This window comes from Schistocerca serialis, chromosome 12 (genome assembly GCF_023864345.2).
Source record: "Schistocerca serialis cubense isolate TAMUIC-IGC-003099 chromosome 12, iqSchSeri2.2, whole genome shotgun sequence".
Lineage (NCBI taxonomy): Eukaryota > Metazoa > Arthropoda > Insecta > Orthoptera > Acrididae > Schistocerca > Schistocerca serialis.
In genome coordinates, this window is record NC_064649.1 from 147,406,928 (window position 1) to 147,421,197 (window position 14,270).

Consider the following 14,270-nt stretch of genomic DNA (forward strand, 5'->3'; position numbering starts at 1 on the left):
TTCTTCATGCAGAAAGCATCTAGTTTGTTATTGTTTCTAAGATACGGAACAGAGAGTCACAGATGATCTATAAAACCGAACAGTATAAGCCACAGTCTTTAAGATGTACCATGTATAAGTCTGATTGATAGTAATCAACGGAATAGTTGTTCACTGAGCTACTTCAAAAAGTGGGCGTGGCAGGAAGGTTGCGTCATACTTGTGATTATCTTCACGCACTTCGAATGCGATATTATCGTTGAAACTTGTTCATGAGTTGCACTAACAAATAAACAATGAATTGAAAATGGCTATTTTCGGTCAATTTCATGAAAGCCCCCGTTAACACTGGTTTGCCACATAATTCACGAGTATATTCTAATATAATAAACTAAATAACAAACCCGGCGTAACACGTATATTCGTTCTCCCAACTACCTGTCGCTAACAAGAACAAAAATTCAACTGTGTTTGTCATGTAACATGAAAGAAATTTATTTCCACGTATTCGTGAAAACACCTTTGACATTGTGAAATATACATAACGTATAATCTTATAAGTACAGTATGAAAGTTAAGAAGCGCGATCCCTGACAATTTCTGTACGCTAGGCACAACTGCTTTGCGTGTCTACAACGCGATGTTGTGAACGTCTCCATGGTATCACCTCTGCATAGCTCTATAGACGGCTATCCTTTTCGCCAACAGCCGTTTGCGCTACGCTTTTGAAACGTGTCAAAAGCACTGCCATGTGTCAGGGATTTCCTTAAGTTGACTCACTATAGGAGTGTCTTACCAGTGAGGAATAAATGTATTAAAACTTTACACATGATACGGCATTTTTTCAAACATGCCAGAGTTTGTGAGGTCTTATCTGTTGAAATATGTGTCGTACAATGACACATTTGTGTAGGTACATTCATCGGCATATGTGAATGCCGTCAGCGAAGTATGTTGCGATAGTGTTAGTAAGAAAGGCGTAATAAATTTAAAAGTCAAGCTTGATGTGGTGTTTTCTCACGTATGTCATTGTTTATGGGATCATATGTACTCAACTTGGCGGGTTGGTGGTTCCTCATCCCACAGCTATGGTTGCCTGATGTGTACCAAGTTTGGTTGGAATCGGCTCATTGATTTAGGAGGAGATGGGGAACATCCACATATACATTCATCCATATTTACACTGAAGAGCCAAAGAAACTGGTACACGTGACGAATATCGTGTAGGGCTTACGCGACCATGCAGAAGTGCCGCAACGCGACGTGGCAAGGACTCGACAGAATGTCTGAAGCAGTGCTGGAGGGAATTCACACCATGAATCCTGCAGGGCTGTCCATAAATCCGTCAGACTATCAGGGGCTCGAGACCTCGTCTGAAAATCACGTTAAAGGCATCCCAGATATGCCCAATAATGTTAATGTCTGGGGAGTTTGATGGCCAGCGTAAGTATTCCTGGAGCCAGTATGTAGCACTTCTGGACGTGTGGGGTGTCGCATTGTCCTACTGGAATTCCCCAAGAGCGTCGGAATGCACAATGGACACGAATGGATGCAGGTGATCAGACAGGATGCTTATGTACTTGTCACCTGTCAGACTCGTATCTAGACGTGTCAGGAAGCCCACATCACTCCAACTGCACACGCCCCGCACCATTACAGAGCATCCACCAGAGTGAAAAGTCCCATGTAGACATGTAGGCTCTATACCCGTACACTTCCATCCGCTCAATTTGAACCGAGACTGGTCCGACCAGGAAACATGTTTCCACTCCACAATAGTCCAGTGTTGGTGTTGACCCGGGGTCACGCGAGGCGTACCGCTTTGTGTCGTGCTGTCATCAACGGTACACAAGCGGGCCTTCGGCTCCGAAAGCCCATATCGATGATGTTTGTTGAGTGTTTCGCATGCTGACACTTATTGGTGGCCCAGCATTGAAACGTGCAGCAATTTTCGGAAGGGTTGCACTTCTGTCACGTTGAATAATTCTCTTCAGTCGTCGTTGGTTCTGTTCTTGCAGCATCTTGCGATGTCGGAGATTTGATGTTTTACCGGAATCCTCATACTCACGGTAGACTCGTGAAATGGTCGTATGGGAACATCTCCACTTCATCGCTACTTCGGAGATGCTGTGTCCCATCGCCCGTGCAGCGAATATAACACCACCTTCAAACTCACGTAAATCTTGATAGCCTGGCATTCTAACAGCAGTAACCGATCTAACAATGGTGCCGGACACTTGTTGTCTTATGAAGGTGTTGCCGACCGCGGTTCCGTATTTTGCCTGTTTACATATCTCTGTATCTGAATACAGATCCCTACATTAGTTTCTTTGCCGCTTCATTGCATAATATGTGTGGATTCCGGTGAAACAGAAAAGTTTGTGTCCACAGACCAGCACGGAATTAGAAGGCATCGGTCGCGGGAACACAGGTTGATCTTTTCTCACACATTTTGATAACCAAGGATGAAGGGCAACAGGCCCATTGCATATTCGTAGATTTCAGAAAAGCGTTGCACAGTGGCTCAATGGAGACAGTTAACGAAGGTACGAGGATACGGAATGGGTTGCCAGATGGTCTACGTGAGTAACTCGTGGGCTACTTAAATAACTGCATGGCGGGTGTTCTTCGGAGTACCGTTAGGAGTGCCCGAGGGATATGTGATAGGACTGGTATTGTTCTCTGTATGCAGGATGGTCAGATATAGTCTGGAAGGCTTGTAAGCCTGTAGTTTGTGCTGAGTAATAATTGTTAAGAAAAATATTCGGCAGGATGCGCCATTTTCGAGTTCATTAGCATTGAAGTTAGCCCGTCAGGCTTATGCGCATACAGATTCAAGTGTCCCGCCAGGGACGTCGTCGCCAAACGTGTCTTTGTTTGGTTTCCTGAAACTGAACAAGGGAGCGAAACAAAATTTGGGCATAGGACACAAAGGCTGATCAGTCTTACGTGCTATCATCTACGCTATGAGAACAACTGAAACTAATTGTATCTGGCACGCTGCTTGAATTTGCGTGCAGAACGGCCAAATTCGCCAACTTCAATCCTAATTAACTCTGAAATGGCGCAACCTATCGAATTTCTTTCTTAACAGTTATTTCTCAGCACAGTGCACCCTGGAATGCCCCTTCAAGCTTTTCTGAATATTTTTGGCCAACCTGCTTATAACTGACATCATACATAGGGTGAGCAGCAATCTGTGACTGTTTGCTGGTGATGCCGTAATGTAGGGGTAAGTGTCGTCGGTGAATGACTGAAGAACGAGACAATATTACTGACATGTGTCCTCGGAGTCTTTTGCGGTGGCATGTCTCAATAAAATCTTCTCGGTTTTCAAGTTGCATCAATTCGAATGGCTATTCCACTGTCGTCATCAGGAGTGAAACTACTGACATGGTGGGACAGTTTTGTTTTCCTTTCTTTATTGTGATTTCATTCCACTGCACCATATCGGCAGGGGTGGGCTGGCAGCAGCACAATCCGCTGCTCTTCAGCCGAGTGACTTGAGAATTAAAAAAGGGGGAAAACTATACATTTAAAGGCGATAAAAGAGCGACGTAAAAACAAGATAAGTGGAGATAATTTGGGTTAAAATATACACTGACATGGCGACGTTAATTGTAGGACAGGTAAAAGAATTGACATAAAGGTGAAACACACAGTTGGCGATTTGTGAGGGAGAGAGCAAGGTGCAACAGGGGAGGGGGTAGGATGAAAAGAAAAGGGGGGCATAGGGTGAACCAAGGGATAGGAGATGGGTGGGGAGGGAGATGGAGAGGGAAAGCAAGTGAGGAGCGAGTGCAAAGACACAGAATGGGTGCACTGGAAAGCGAGGGGAGTGGAGGAGGGAGGAAAACTGCTCGAAGGAAGGGAAGAGGAGGGGAGAGGGAGCCCTGAGGAGTTGGAGGGCGGAAGGGAGGGTTAGAGGTTGGTAGGAGGGGTAGGTGTCAGGGCAAAGCTCAACATCTGGGAGGTGTAGGTGCTGGAAGTTGTGCTGGGAAAGGAGGTGGAGGGTGTGGAGATGGGGAGATGGCGGGACACAACGGTAAAGGCGCGGCAACGGGCTGGGGATGGAGAGGAACGCAGACACCAGGGAGTGGGGGGGATCGAGTCAGCGGACGATGTACAGGGTGTGGACTTGTTTGAGGAAAAGTATAAGGTGGGCGAAGGGGACGAGGTTGTAAAGTGTGTGTGAGGAGGACGGTAGGCAGACACGGAAGTCTGGAGTGTATGGCATTCAAGGATTTGGAGGGCGTTATAGAATGTGGGAGGGACGGAAATCCAACCGACGCTGGCGTAACAGAGGATGGGGCAGATCAAGGATTTGTAGTTGTGAAGGATGGTGGAAAGATGTAGTCTCCGTATCCAGCCGAACAGGAGTTTCAGGAGGCAGAGTCTATTTTGGGCTTTGTGTTGGGTCGTAAGGAGATGGGGAGTCAAGGTGAGGAGACAGTCAAGGGAGATACTAAAATGTAGACTTTCACGGCCGGAAATATCATGTCAATTATAATTAACTGGGCTGTTATGCAGTGGTCGGTTGATGAATTTTGTCTCAATTCCCAACGTTTCGTCCCCGACTGCGGGAGACATCTTCAACTACTGTCAGCAGCGAGCCAATGGGTGTGTTGGACCTTCCATCGACCTACGGACCCCCTTGAAGATGTCTCCCGCAGTCGGGGACGAAACGTTGGAAATTGAGACAAAATTCATCAACCGACCACGGCATAACAGCCCGGATAAGGGAGAGGCCAAAGTATTTCAGAGTAGGTGGATAGGATGACCATAAATGGTGTAAAAGTCATATAGCCGGAAGGAGCACTTGGTACGACCTAAGATGATTCCTGGTTCTTGGAAGGGTTGATACAAAGGAGCCGCTGGTTACACCAGGTGGTGAACTGGTCGAGGCGGGTTTGAAAGGTACGCTGAGATCGTTGAAGGGTAAGATAAAGGGCCAGGAACGCGGTGTCATCAGCAAATTGGAGGAGTGAACAAGCAGGGGAAGTTTAGGCATATTGGCAGCATACAGGACGTATATATGGAGCCTTGGGGCACTCCGGCGGTGGTATAGAAAGTAAAGGAGCTGGTATTGCGGGTAGCGACATAGGAGCAGTGGATCGCACGATTTCCCGGTTATATACCTACGATTATGGTCGCTGGCACCAATGAGAGAGGGGCGAAACGACGCGTTCGCGGAAAGCGAGTTGGGAACCTCGTAGCAGATCCGGCCGCCGGGACACCGAGTGACGTCAGGCGGAGCGAGCAGCCGGCGCCACGTGTTAAACTGCCGCTCCCGCCTCCCTACAAGCGTCAAGCATCCGCCGTTGCCTCTCTGCGACACTGAAAGCGCACCCTCTCACCCTTGAAATTGTTGCTGTTTATTCTAATCTCAGCCGCCTCTTTTATAAGCTAGTCCCAGGATGTCGACACATGAGCCAAGACTCTTGTGTTCTCAGACTGTATTTTGTCTCCATTTAGGAGGCAATGCTCGGCTATGGCCGACTTGTGGAGCTCCCTTTGCTTAATATGTCTCTTGTGCTCGGTACAACGCTCTGCAACTGTGCGGATTGTCTGGCCTATGTACAGGGTGGTCCATCTGAAGTTTCGGACGAGATTATCTCGAAAACTATACATCGCGTAAAAATAGTGGGTAAGACAAGTTCGTAAGCTCCAAGGGGCACATCAAATGATACTACACGTTACCTCCAGGCCCCGCCCTCTTGGGTGGGGCGGGGGGCAACTTTTAAATCTTAAATGGAAACACCCATTTTTTATTGCAGATTCGGAGTCTTCATAAAGAAATAGTCAAGTAGTCAAGACTGGAGTTGTTCTTAACAGTGCGCGACGTATCTCGTATCTTGGGGGCGGGCTGGAACAGTTGTGTCCGTCCATCTCTCTGCAGTACACGTCCTGACTTGCCCCACAGTATGGCAGGAAAGCCACCGCCTTGGCTTCTTATCCAATTCACAAGGCGTCCATCTTCGATGACACCCGAAAATGTTTGCCATGTCTCTTTTGCTATAACCATTTCCTCTGAACACTTCCCTCAAGTATTGAAATTCAGGCTCTAGGTGGTTGTCGTCAGAAATAACTTTTGATCTGTTCAGTACCGCTTTCTTGTGTACAGGCTGGTGAAGAGTATCGACGTTCAAATATCGATCAGTGCGCGTTTCCTGTATGAAAATATAAAGTACAGTCAGCTACAAATTTTACATATTCACATACACCTTTACCTTTAACCCAAATAAGTAAAGACTCATTTTGATTAATTTTTCTTTTGCTACGAATATACAAAATACGAGGAGATGTTGAGTCATAAGCTGATTTACCAAAATCTTTATTACCAATTTCAAACATATGATAGGTACGATAGGCAATTCCATCTATATCAGTAAAACTTTCAAGACCAGGTACACTAGAAACTCCACTACCACCTCTTACTATGGCAACGGTGAACCATCCATTTCCATGTGAGAAAGTGTTGTTCATATCCAAGCTAAAATTAAGAGAACATCCAAGAAGTGCACAAGGTCCATCGCCGAGGGCGTGGGCTGCAACACTCTTCACTGGAATGTGATTTTTCTTGTCTTCTGATGTTGTTGTAAGTTCAATGTTTTCTATGGTTCTGTACCCGCTCAACTGCAACATCCATGAACGGTAGCTTGCCGTCCTACTTCATCGCGATGACAAATTTAATATTTGGACGACTGCCAGAATTTCTGTTTGATGTGATGAAGGGCTGCTGGCTCCAAATGAAGAAAATTTTAAGGTTATGCAGGAAAAAGGAACCCTGTAATATTCGAATGCAGTATTGATGGTGTTCGTTGACTTTGTCACGCTTTTTAAATATTTTAAGAAAGAAACCCTTGTCCAAATAGGTTGAATATGTTTATTGTCCGTTTTATCACCTAACGCCGATCGTTACTCACTTCCAGGACTTGTCGCAAGTCCAAACTACACATCAAATTTGACTAAATAGCTAGTACACATGCAAAGACACACATCGCTTTCCTGTGGATGTGTAGCGTAAATAGATTCGATAACATTCTTGTCTGACTACCCTTCATATTTCCACGTTGTTCGTTTCTCGGTATTCAGCCGCACCATTACCCATTTTCCCAGGTACAAGATGAGAATTAATCTCCGATCTTTCCAGTTGATTCCTATCTCCTTAAGGACGTTCATCAATTTTAATTTTAATAATCAACAGCCTATGGACAAACGGTAGTTACTGTTATTCTGAAGAAGGTTAGACTATCCCGACTGAAACCTAGGTAAATTCTAGGTAAACGGTGCAACTGAGGCTGTTGATTATTAAAAAATATTTATTCAGTTGCTGACAGGGCCGCGAAATGTTGAAACTATCCACCAGTCTTGTCCAGATGACTCGCCGAAGGCCTTCCGCCGGTCTATAAAACAAGCGAAAACCTCTTCTTTGACAGTCAAAACTATCTCCGACAAAGCCCTCACCTTGCCATCTCTGGTTCCTTTTCCTTTCCTAAATCCAAACTGGTCTGCTCCCATTATTTCTTAAATTTTGTGTTTAAGCCGCCTTTCGCGTATGCTTCCAATGACCTTCGCCACTTGGGAGGTCAGATTAATTGTTCTGTCATCACTCTATTTCTTGGCTAGATGTTTCTTCTCAAGAGCAACCATTGTTACGTCCAAAAAGTCCTTAGGCCATTCTCCAGTTTCTTAGATTTTGTTGATGAGTTGCGTCAGCGCTTTCAAACCTCCGTTTCTGACTTTTTTGTCATCGTCAATCGCCTGTTCTGTATCTATTTCGATATCTTGCGGACGATGTTTTCTATCGTAGAGCTCATTTATGTACACTTCCCATATTTTCAGCACCTCTGATTGTTCAGTAACCATTTGTCCTCTAGAATATTCTATTTAGAAGGTGCTCCCTCACACCTCCTTCGTTTTCTAGTGCATGGGGTAGTAGCTTATTCTTCATTGTAGATGCTCTATTTCTTCTATGTACTTTTATTTCTGTATTTTTTTACATTAACATTTTTAGACCTCCTCCTTCTCTCCATCTTCTCCAGCATCTGATTGGTGATTCAGGATTTCCTCATTCTCTTTGTTTTCCTCCCAACTTCAAGTTTTGAAGTGTTCAACAAAACCAGTTTAACGTTTCGCCACTGCAGTTCTGCCTGATTGTTCCGTCTTAGCATTTCCAGGTCCCATCTCTGCTCTCTCCTCCCACACTGTCGGATCCTCTTCAGCCTTGTACTGATGTTTGCAACCAAAAACTTGTCATCGGAATCGACATCGGCAGTCGCCATAGTCTTGGTCTTTTTCACGCTCTGTTTGAAGAGGGTGTACTGTATGTGATATCTGTTCATGCCTCCTGGGCTCTTCCAGTTTCCAGTTTACTGTTTCTTTTCTTGAACCCAGGTGTTTATCACCAGTAAATTGTTTCGTTGACAGAATTTCACTAGCAACCTTTCTCTGTCGTTTCTTCTTCCTAGTCCATATTGTTCCACAATGTTGCTTCACTGCCTTGTCCGACCACACTATTCCAGTCACCCTCTGCCTTCAAAGTGGACCACGTCTTCTCTTTCATCGTATATTTCCTCTACTTCTTCGTCGTCGTGGTCTGATGTAGGTATGTTCACTTTGACTATCAGAATGTCCACTATTTCTGTCCTTATTTTCACAAAAATTGCATGATCACTATGGCACCCCTCTTTAGTCATACTTTGCACTGTTTGATTTCCCATCGCTATTGCCACACCAAGTTGAAAACTTTTTCCGCCGGAATAAAAAATTGTGTAATTATCAGACACTTTCAACCAAACTCACTTCACCCATTACATTCACTTCAAATTTTTCCATTTCTCTCTTCAAATTTTGCAGTTTTCCTGTGTGCTTAGTTCCATGTCCACTTACAGAAATTAAAATGGTCATGTGTTTTGACAATTCCCCCTGAAGTACTCCCTACCTGGAGATTGGAAGAGGGGAGTGGTTCACCTCCAGAATTTTTTACTCCAGGAAATACCATCATTGTTCTCCGTCTTCTGCGTTGAGGAATTATAATAATCTGATAGTTTATCCATTTCCTTTCTGCATCGCAGTATCACATCCGAAGAAACAGGCTATGATTGGTATCGTTCATGAGTCTTCGATCTTGGTTCATCTAAAGCATCGCTTGCTCTACGCATCAAGTCGATATTGGCCCCCACCGCTGACCGGTACCAGGAAAATAAATGATAAATTTATTCGATCGCCAGTATTCGAACCAGGTACCTCTGGGACGAGCACGACCACACAAGCACGTGTCCTCGATTTATGATACGGAGGAATGTAGGGGATCTTATAGAAACGAACTGAAGACTGAAAGCAAAGCGTTCGACACTGCCGTCCAACAAAGCTGAAAACAATGAAAGTGTGCCGGTCATCAGCTTCAGTTATATGATTCGATCATAGTCCTCTCTGTTGAACATGGTGTTAATTAACACAGATCCAGGTGCAGCTCTGAACAGTTGGAGAATTTCCTTTAATTTGCGGTGTTCCAGCATGCCGGACGTGAAGCTGGTCCGCAATTTCATTCCCAACGAAAGACATGGTCCGAGTGCCGTGATAAGTTGCATTAGGAAGTCTCCTTTACTTAATGATGTTGACTAGTCTCGCACTTTGGTACACTCTTAAACCGTCTGCCTTTGTAAGTGAGAATGACAGATGTTGTAACTGTACGCACAAACAAAGTAGAGAGTCGGAGCGATGGGTGACGGGGACTGACGTAAAGGCATTTCCCATTTACAGTCGCTCCCATCAGCCACCGCGGCGAGTCGCAACTTCGTTAGCGCGAATATTAGATGGCTGGAGTACACACATCATATAAACAGAAATCCCCGAGACCAGTGGACATTCGAGGGTGGTTTTAAAAGTTCCCTGAATCACCATGAGGGTCAGCGCAACGAGTTGTTCACGTGGTATTCATTGAACTGTTACCTGTAAAGGAACCGCGCGACCGCTGCGGTCGTAGGTTCGAATGCTGCCTCGGGCATGGATGTGTGTGATGTCCTTAGGTTAGTTAGCTCTAAGTAGTTCTAAGTTCTAGGGGACTGATGACCTCAGAAGTTAAGTCCCATAGTGCTCAAAGCCATTTGAGCCATTTTTGAGCCGACACTTCATTGAGGAAGGAGGGTCCAAGTGCAATTGAAGAGGTCGCCGCAAGAGTCTTCACAATCTTCAAAAATTTTCCTAGAATTTTTGGCATGAGAACATATTTGCGTTTTTTTATGATGAGAGAGAAGCAGACAGTCACAGTGGCAAAGAGACAGAAAAGTTGTAAATATTGTACTATAGTGGTGGTATAGAAAGAGCGAAGGAGACAGTGACAGTGTGGGAGAAATAAAGGAACACAGTGACAGTGAAAGGTAGTTGATGGTGACAGAACATTACTAGGGCAAGAGTGAAGGAGAGAGTGGCAGAGGGAGGGGAATAAAGGGAAGGAAAAAGTGGATGTGTTCGAGATCCAGTGATAATGGGATACAGAATCTATGAAAAAGATAAGGGAGAGATAGGTAGTGAGATAAGAGGCAGCAGCAGTGGGCAGAAATGAGAGACAGAGGCAGTAAGAGAGAGGAAAAGGGAGGCAGCAATGCTGAGAGGAGACAGTAATAGTAGGCGAGAATGAATGAGAATGTGGTTTGACACAGCAGACAGTGAGATAATGACAATGATTGCCGGCCGGGATGGCCGTGCGGTTCTAGGCGCTGCAGTCTGGAACCGCGCGACCACTACGGTCGCAGGTTCGAATCCTGCCTCGGGCATGGATGTGTGTGATGTCCTTAGGTTAGTTAGGTTTAAGTAGTTCTAAGTTCTAGGGGACTGATTACCTCAGAGTGCTCAGAGCCACTTGAACCATTTGAAGTGCTCTTGGAAGAGAGTTGCGGCGGTGACGTGGCTCTGGTGTTGTTCCCGCGTAATGATTGGCGAAAATGGAATACATACGGATTCGAGCAGTGATTGAGTACTTTAAAAAGATAAGTATGAAAGCAAATTAGATTCATGCCCACTTCCAGGATACGGTGGGGGACTCTGCTCCTTCATATTCAAGTGCTGCCAAGTGGACAAATGAATTTACGTGTGGTCGGGAGATCTTACTTGATGATCAGCACAGTGGTCGGCCAAGATGTGTCTCTACTCCAGAAATAATTCCACAAAATGGTCATGAAGGACCGCTGATAGAAAGCGCGTGAAATTGCTTACGCTTGCCATATGTCATCTGAAATCGTGTATCACATTTTAACTGAAGAATTATAAATAAAAAAATTATCTGGAAGATGGGTGCACGCATGTGCCGTCGCCATGGCAAAATTACACGAACTAAGGTATGAATGAAACTTCCTCGCAGATTAAAACTGTATGCCGGACCGAGACTCGAACTCGGGACCTTTGCCTTTCGCGGGCAAGTGCTCTACCAACTGAGCTACCCAAGCACGACTCACGCCCCTTCCTCACAACTTAACTTCTGCCAGTACCTCGTCTCCTACCTTCCAAACTTTACAGAAGCTCTCCTGCGAACCTTGCAGAAGTAGCACTCCTGGAAGAAAGGATATTGTGGAGACATGGCTTAGCCACAGCCTGGGGGATGTTTCCAGAATGAGAATTCTCACTCTGCAGCAGAGTGTGCGCTGATCAGTTTCAATGTGCCAGGAAGTTTCGTATCAGCGCACACTCCGAAGGTATGAATTGTTGCCACACCCGCGTCATTCACCTGATACGGCTCCGTCAGACTTCCATCTCTTAGCAAAACTGAAAATTTTTCTTGGTGGTCGAATACTTAAACGAAGAATTGATAGCCGGAGTTGACAACTATTTTGGAGGCTTGCAGGAAACTCATTTTCGAGATGGGCCCAAGGCACTGGAACATCGTTAGACCAAGTGCATTAAGCTGCAAGGACACTACATTGAAAAATAAAAAATTAAAAAAAAAACCTTTTAGTGATGTAAGTACTTTTTTTATATTCCGTTCTGAGAACTTTTCAAACCATCCTCGTATATGGCACCGATGGTTGCATATCGCCATTCAGTTTCCATAGTGGCCATTTACAATTTGTACAGAAAGGAGATGGCAGTTATAAGAGTCGAGGGACATGAAAGGGAAGCAGTGGTTGGCAAGGGAGTGAGACAGCGTTGTAGCCTCTCCCCGATGTTATTCAATCTGTGTGGTCGAAGTTGAGACGATATAAAATGTAGACTGGCAATGGCAAGGAAAGCGTTTCTGAAGAAGAGAAATTTGTTAGCATCGAGTACAGATTTAAGTGTCAGGAAGTCGTTATTGAAAGTATTTGTATGGAGTGTAGCCATGTATGGAAGTGAAACGTGGACGATAAATAGTTGAGACAAGAAGAGAGTAGGAGCTTTCGAAATGTGGTGCTACAGAAGAATGCTGAGGATTACGTAACTAATGAGGAAGTACTGAATAGAACTGGGGAGAAGAGGAGTTTGTGGCACAAGTTGACAAGAAGAAGGGATCGCTTGGTAGGACATGTTCTGAGGCATCGAGGGATCACCAGTTTAGTACTGCAGGGCAGTGTGGAGGGTAAAAATCGTAGAGGGAGACCAAGAGATGAATACACTAAACAGATTCAGAAGGATGTAGGCTGCAGTAGGTACTGGGAGATGAAGAAGCTTGCACAGGATAGAGTAGCATTGAGAGCTGCATCAAACCAGTCTCAGGACTGAAGACCACAACAACAACAAAGGCCTGAAGATGACACCAATGTAGCATGGAAACTGGTCGTGTAACTAACGTATTTTAAGAGAAGTACCCATTGATATTTGTTGTGTACATAGTTCCGCGTAGTCAGCGCGTACACAACTTTCCCACTAGAGCGCGCCCCGCTAAGCACAACAGCGCAGGCGCAGCGCTCGTCCATCTCCGCACTATGAGATGGCGCTGCCTTAGAGACGGACCAAATTCTGCTTCCGCCGATCCGCGTATTAATATGTAACGCAGCCAATGAGGCTGCTGCTAACGTAGAACCTTTTCTCCTCGCGGATCACACTCGCGCAGTGATACCTGAACGCGCGAGGTATTATAACGAATGTACAGACCTCCGATTAGTCAGTCTGCATTTGTCTGCATTTGTCTGCATTAGTCTGTAGTCAAGTTTCAGTCTGCACCCAATAAGATTACCATATTCCTGTACATAGCCATGAAGATAAATGAATAGACACTTTGTCAAGTATCAGAGATATGTGAGAATAAGATTAACATACCAAGACCAAAGGAACTTCAGATTGTCAATTGTAAATAGCATCCAGAACCAAGTTGAGTAATTTTTATGCTTGTTATTATTTTAGTAAATGTGTGTGAAAATTAATCAAGTTCTGTTTAAAGTTAATCACCGTCAATCTGCCACTCTAAGCGTGCAAGTGGCATTTCTATCGTCTGACCTAACGGCAGAAGATAAAAACGCGACGATAAGACCACGAGACATATTGCTGACATTCGCCTACTCCGTTAGAGCGAGAAGTCAATCTGATGGTGTGTGTACTGACGGTCTTACAGTATGCACACCACACATAGTGGCCTGAAGATGACATTAATGTCGCGTCGGAACTGGTCGTGTAAGTGACATATTTTACAAAAACAACCACTGTTGCTATTGTTTATGTTGTGGATTCGCAAGACAGCCAATCCACTATGACAGGAAGCCGAAAGGCACGCGTTTAAGCTCACGTAGGCTGGCTTGAGGTCTGGAACAGGACAAGGAATTGATAGTAGCAAAGAACGTACGTAACTACTGGAATACTTAACTTTAATTCAAATTGGTGAACATCGCTCTTGACGGTACATGTTTTACAGCATCAATAGTAACTGGTAATGGCGCCTTGCTAGGTCGTAGCAAATGACGTATCTGAAGGCTATGCTAACTATCGTCTCGGCAAATGAGAGCGTAATTTGTCAGTGAACCATCGCTAGCAAAGTCGGCTGTACAACTGGGGCGAGTGCTAGGAAGTCTCTCTAGACTAGACCTGCCGTGTGGCGGCGCTCGGTCTGCAATCACTGACAGTGGCGACACGCGGGTCCGACGTATACTAACGGACCGCGGCCGATTTAAAGGCTACCACCTAGCAAGTGTGGTGTCTGGCGGTGACACCACACTTTATTTCTACAGTTCAGGACTGCATCTATAGTGCCCTCACCTTTCCGGATGCCAAGTCTACAGCAGTTCCCAATCAACTAGTGTGTCCTTTTATGGGGGTGACTAATACGTTGTTCTGTAAGCTTCTGTAGATACAGAAGTTGACGCAGACTGCTCTTTGCTATCTCG

General features: G+C 45.1%; 1 non-coding gene across 1 annotated transcript; it reads right to left on the minus strand.

Annotated features, from left to right (window-relative positions):
• Positions 1 to 11,352: 11,352 nt before the first annotated feature.
• On the minus strand, positions 11,353 to 11,427 carry Trnas-cga (transfer RNA serine (anticodon CGA)). The gene has a single exon. It is a non-coding gene; the product is annotated as a tRNA-Ser (tRNA).
• Positions 11,428 to 14,270: the final 2,843 nt, after the last annotated feature.